The sequence below is a fragment of the Hypanus sabinus genome, chromosome 3 (genome assembly GCF_030144855.1).
Source record: "Hypanus sabinus isolate sHypSab1 chromosome 3, sHypSab1.hap1, whole genome shotgun sequence".
NCBI lineage: Eukaryota > Metazoa > Chordata > Chondrichthyes > Myliobatiformes > Dasyatidae > Hypanus > Hypanus sabinus.
The window spans coordinates 193,994,289-194,001,191 of record NC_082708.1 but is presented as its reverse complement, the minus strand read 5'-3'; positions in this window follow the sequence as shown (position 1 = coordinate 194,001,191).

Here is a 6,903-nt window from a genome sequence, read left to right as displayed (position 1 = left end):
CAGTCCTTTTTGTACAGGTCACACCTGCCCCAAAAGTGGTCCCAATGATCCAGAAACTTGAATCCCTGCCCCTTGCTCCTATCCCGCAGCCACGCATTTATCCTCTACCTCATTCCATTCCTACTCTCACTGTCGCGTCGCACAGTCAGTAATCTCGAGATTACTACCTTTGCGATCCTTCTTCTCAACTCCCTTCCTAACTTCCTATATTCTCAATTCAGGACCTCTTCACTTTTCCAACCTTTGTCATTGGTACCTATATGTACCACCACCTCTGGCTCCTCACCCTCCCACTTCAGGATATCTTGGACACGATCAGAAACGTCCCGGACCCTGGCACTAGGGAGGCAAACTGCCATCCGGGTCTCCTGACTGCATGCACAGAATTGCCTGTCTGACCCCCTAACTATCGAGTTCCATATTACTACTGCCTTCCTCTTCTTTTCCCTACCCTTCTGAGCCACAGGGCTGGACTGTGCCAGAGGCACGGCCACTGTCGCCTCCCCCAGGAAGGCTGTCCCCCCCCCCCAACAGTACTCAACATAGAAACATAGTAACATGGAATTACGGGATCGCTAGCGTTTCTTCTGGTGCGTCTGAAAGGTGTTGTTCCCCCAGACCCTCTTTTATACTTCCTTACGGGGTCTCAGATGTCAATAAAGTTGGGATGATGCAATCCCTCTCTCAACCAGCCCACTTTGCCCGAGGGCTTGCATGTAGCATAGTCCCCAATCCACAAACGTTGTCTCCAGGAGACAATGGCCAGGTCTCTCTCTCTCATTTCCTGGGTTCTCTGACACAACCCAATAATGCTCTTGTGATTCTCACAAAGGAGGGGGCTCCCCCGCACCCTTCGGCCCCTCAGAGCTGTGGTGCATTCATAACATCTTAAGCTGTTTGTTAGTAGTGCCTTCGTAATTAGCAGTCATGGTGTATGTCCTGCCCTTATCTCACTGTTCATGTCACACCTATCAATCAGAACATCCATCACCACGGCAACAGAGAAGCATGCCTTGGAGGACCTTCAAATTGTCCATATGGGTAGAGTTCACAAATAGTAAAGAGCAATATTGAGACTACAGGCTCCCCAACAGACCAGAAGAGATTGAGGAGCAGAAGTGTAGGTGCCTGTAACAACGAATTCTGAATTCTTTTTCTCCACTACCTTGGCATGCTTACGTATGAAACCATCTGTCGGGATAACACACGGACAAAAGACCATAAGAGATAGGAGCAGAATTAAGCCACTTGGCCATCAAGTTTGCTCCACCATTTCATTATAGCTTATCCATTTTCCCTCTCAGCCCCAATCTCCTGCCTTCTCCCCATATCCCTTCATGTTCTGACTAATCAGGAATCTATCAACCTTAAATAAATACAATAACATGGCTGCCACAGCTGCTTGTGGCAATAAATTCTGCAGATTCACTACTCTCTGGCTAAAGAAATCCCTCCTCATCTCCCTTCTAACAGGATGCACCTCTATTCTGAGACTGTGACCTTTGGCCTTAGATTCCCCCACCATAGGAAATATCCTCTCCACATCCACTCTGTTGAGGCCTTTCAACATGCAATAGGTTTCAATTAGGTCATCCCACATTCTTCTAAATTCCAGTGAGTGAGGCCCAGAACATAGAAACATAGAAAATAGGTGCAGGAGTAGGCCATTCGGCCCTTCGAGCCTGCACTGCCATTCAGTATGATCATGGCTGATCATCCAACTCAGAACCCTGTACCTGCTTTCTCTCTATACCCCCGATCCCTTTAGCCACAAGGGCCATATCTAACTTCCTCTTAAATATAGCCAATGAACCGGCCTCAACTGTTTCCTGTGGCAGAGAATTCCACAGATTCACCACTCTCTGTGTGAAGAAGTTTTTCCTCATCTTGGTCCTAAAAGGCTTCCCCTTTATCCTTAAACTGTGACCCCTCGTTCTGGATTCCCCCAACATCAGAAACAATCTTCCTGCATCTAGCCTGTCCAATCCCTTCAGAATTTTATATGTTTCAATAAGATCCCCCCCCTCAATCTTCTAAATTCTAGTGAGTATAAGCCTATTTATTCCCCTTACAATCGAATTCCCCCCTGTGCCACAGAGCCACCCATGGTACCATGAACTCGGCTGCTGCTGCCTTCCCCTGATGAGACATCTGCCCCAACAGTATCCAAAACAGTATATCTGTTTAGGAGGGAGATGACCTCAGGGGACTCCTGCACTACCTGCCTACTGCTACGCTGTCTACTGGCCACCCCTTCCCTTTCTGCCTGTGTAGCCTTTACCTGCGGTGTGGCCAACTCACTAAACGTGCTATTCACGACTTTTTCAGCATCACGGATGCTCCAGTATGAATCCAATTGCAGCTCCAGACGCTCAATGCGGTCTGCCAGAAGCTGCAGCTGGACACACTTCCTGCACACATAGTTGTCAGGGACACTGGAAGTATCCCTGATTTCCCACGTGCTGCAGGATGAACAAACCACGGGGCTGATCTCAGCTGCCACGACCTACCCAATACTTGCCTTAACATTTGAAACTTTCTCCTTTTAAAAGAACTTACCCGGCCTTACCTCACTTGGAATGAAGCTCGCCCTGAGCCTCTGCTCGTCGAAGCCTCTCGAGACAAAGCCTTCTTACTCTGTCTCTCTACTCCGTTGCCCGCTACAACGTCAAACTGGAGTACTTATTGTCAAGGGGTACAGCCAATGGGGTACTCTCTAGGACCTGACTCTTCCCCTTCCCTCTCCTAACCATGACCGACTTGTCTCCCTCCCGTGGTCCTGGTGTGACCACCTGCCTGTAACTCCTCTCTATCAACTCCTCACTCTCCCTGACCAGACGAAGGTCACCGAGCTGCAGCTCCAGTTCCCTAACTCGGTCCCTCAGGAGCTGCAGTTTGGTGCACCTGGTGCAGATATTGACATCTGGGAGGCTAGGAGACTCCAGGACCTCCCACATCTGACACCAGGAACAACATGCTGCCCTCACACTCGTGATTGCCCCTTTCCTCAAAGAGCAGGAAAAATTGAAAACTAAACTTACCTTGCCTCGCCCATTGAGCCAAAGCCCTTAAGCCTTCACTCTGCTGCCCCAAATGACACTGCCCACTGTATAAGGCTGTGTTCCTTTTAAATCTTCCGAGCTTCACTGCCCGACATCACATACCTGCACAGTCCTGCATCTCTTAATCCCGATGAGAAGAAAAAGTCAAAATGGCTCCCGCAGCATTCTCGTTTTGATTCTCAGACTTCCTTCTCCAAATGCGAAGCATTCATGCTGTCACGTAATCCAGGATGGATTCCTGTCACAGTATGTTAACAAGCCGACTAGGGGGAATGCCATACTAGATCTAGCATTAGGTAATGAACAGGTCAGGTCACAGATCTGTCAGTGGGTGAGCATCTGGGGGACAGTGATCACCGCTCCCTGACCTTTAGCATTATCGTGGAAAAGGTTAGAATCAGAGAGGACAGGAAAATTTTTAATTGGGGAAGGGCAAATTATGAGGCTATAAGGCAGGAACTTGCAGGTGTGAATTGGGATGATGTTTTTGCAGGGAAATATACTATGGACATGTGGTCAATGTTTAAGGATCTCTTGCAGGATGTTAGGGATAAATTTGTCCCGGTGAGGAGGATAAAGAATGGTAGGGTGAAGGAACCATTGGTGACAAGTGAGGTTTAGGAAGCAAGGATCAGATGGGTCTATTGAGGAATATAGGGTAGCAAGAAAGGAGCTTAAGAAGGGGCTGAGAAGAGCAAGAAGGGGGCATTAGAAGGCCTTGGCAAGTAGGGTAAAGGAAAACCCCATGGCATTCTTCAATTATGTGAAGAACAAAAGGATGACAGGAGTGAAGGTAGGACCGATTAGAGATAAAAGTGGGAAGATGTGCCTGGAGGCTGTGGAAGTGAGCGAGGTCCTCAATGAATACTTCTCTTCGATATTCACCACTGAGAGGGAACTTGATGACGGTGAGGACAATATGAGTGAGGTTGATGTTCTGGAGCATGTTGATATTAAGGGAGAGGAGGTGTTGGAGTTCTTAAAATACATTAGGACAGATAAGTCCACAGGACCTGATGGAATATTCCCCAGGCCGCTCCACGAGGCAAGGGAAGAGATTGCTGAACCTCTGGCTAGGATCTTTATGTCCTTGTTGTCCATGGGAATGGTACCGGAGGATTGGAGGGAGGCGAATGTTGTCACCTTGTTCAAAAAAGCTAGTAGGGATAATCCAGGTAATTATAGACCAGTGAGCCTTGCGTCTGTGGTGGGAAAGCTGTTGGAAAAGATTCTTAGAGATAGGATCTATGGGCATTTAGAGAATCATGGTCTGAACAGGGACAGTCAGCATGGCTTTGAGAAGGGCAGATCATGCCTAACAAGCGCGATAGAGTTCTTTGAGGAGCTGACCAGGCATATAGATGAGGGTAGTGCAGTGGATGTGATCTACATGGATTTTAGTAAGGCATTTGACAAGGTTCCACACGGTAGGCTTATTCAGAAAGTCAGAAGGCATGGGATCCAGGGAAGTTTGGCCAGGTGGATTCAGAATTGGCTTGTCTGCAGAAGGCAAAGGATCATGGTGGAAGGAGTACATTCAGATTGGAGGGTTGTGACTACTGGTGTCCCACAATGATGTGTTCTGGGACCTCTACTTTTTGTGATTTTTATTTACAACCTGGATATGGGGGTAAAAGGGTGGGTTGGCAAGTTTGCAGATGACACAAAGGCTGGTGGTGTTGTAGATAGTGTAGAGGATTGTCAAAGATTGCAGAGAGACATTGATAAGATGCAGAAGTGGGCTGAGAAGTGGCAGATGGAGTTCAACCCAGAGAAGTGTGAGGTGGTACACTTTGGAAGGACAAACTTCAAGGCAGAGTACAAAGTAAATGGCAGGATACTTGGTAGTGTGGAGGAGCAGAGGGATCTGGGGGTACATGTCCACAGATCCCTGAAAGTTGCCTCGCTGATAGATAGGGTAGCTAAGAAAGCTTATGGGGCATTAGCTTTCATAAGTCGAGGGATAGAGTTTAAGAGACGCAATGTAATGATGCAGCTCTATAAAACTCTAGTTCGGCCACACTTGGAGTACTGTGTCCAGTTCTGGTCGCCTCACTATAGGAAGGATGTGGAAGCATTGGAAAGGGTACAGAGGAGATTTACCAGGATGCTGCCTGGTTTAGAGAGTATGGATTATGATCAGAGATTAAGGGAGCTAGGGCTTTACTCTTTGGAGAGAAGGAGGATGAGAGGAGACATGATAGAGGTGTACAAGATATTAAGAGGATTAGATAGAGTGGACAACCAGTGCCTCTTCCCCAGGGCACCACTGCTCAGTACAAGAGGACATGGCTTTAAGGTAAGGGGAGGAAAGTTCAAGGGGGATATTAGAGGAAGGTTTTTTACTCAGAGAGTGGTTGGTGAGTGGAATGCCCTGCCTGAGTCAGTGGTGGAGGCAGACACACTAGTGAAGTTTAAGAGACTACTAGACAGGTATATGGAGGAATTTAAGGTGGGGGTTATATGGGAGGCAGGGTTTGAGGATCGGCACAACATTGTGGGTCAAAGGGCCTGTAATATGCTGAACTATTCTATGTTCTATGTTCTATATGTACACCCAAGTTTATCATCCTTGACGTCTAACCAGGGATAAGTTTCCTTCTTTTTCTTCCACATTTCTTCAGTCCAAACATCTGAACAGGGATACATGTCTGACTTTGAAAGCCCCAGTGGCTCCAATGACTACGGACCAGTGGCATTGACCTCCCACATCATGAAGACCCTGGTGAGCCTTGTTCTGGAGCAGCTCCGGCCTATGGTTAGGCCATACAGACCCTTTCCAGTTCACCTACCAGCCCCGACTAGGAGTTGAGGATGCCGTCATCTACCTACTAAACCGTGTCTACGCCCACCTGGAGAAACTGGTGAGCACTGTGAGAGTCATGTTCTTTGACTTTTCCAGAGTGTTCAACACCATCTGCCCTGCTCTGCTGGGTGAGAAGCTGACAGTGATGCAGGTGGATGCTTCCCTGGAGTCATGGATTATTGATTACCTGACTGGCAGACCACAGTACGTGGGCTTGCAACACTGTGTGTCAGACAGAGTGGTCAGCAGCACTGGGGCTCCACAGGGGACTGTCCTGTCTCCCTTTCTCTTCACCATCTACACCTCGGACTTCAACTACTGCACAGAGTCTTGCCATCTTCAGAAGTTTTCTGATGACTCTGCCATAGTTGGATGCATCTGCAAAGGAGATGAGGCGGAGTACAGGGCTATGGTGTGAAACTTTGTCACATGGTGTGAGCAGAACCATCTGCAGCTTAATGTGAAAAAGACTAAGGAGCTGGTGGTGGACCTGAGAAGGGCTAAGGCACTGCTGACGCCTATTTCCATCCAAGGGGTCAGTGTGGACATGGTGGAGGATTACAAATACCCGGGGATATGAATGGACAATAAACTGGACTGGTCAAAGAACACTGAGGCTGTCTACAAGAAGGGTCAGAGCCATCTCTATTTCCTGAGGAGACTGAGGTCCTTTAACATCTGCCAGACAATGCTGAGGATGTTCTACAAGTCTGTGGTGGCCAGTGCTATCATGTTTGCTGTTGTGTGCTGGGGCAGCAGGCTGAGGGTAGCAGACACCAACAGAATCAACAAACTCATTCGTAAGGCCAGTGATATTGTGGGGGTGGAACTGGACTCTCCGATGGTGGTGTCTGAAAAGAGGATGCTGTCCAAGTTGCATGCCATCTTGGACAATGACTCCCATCCACTCCATAATGTACTGGTTAAGCACAGGAGTACATTCAGCCAGAGACTCATTCCATCGAGATGTAACACTGAGCATCATAGGAAGACATTCTTACCTGTGGCCATCAAACTTTACAACTCCTCCCTCGG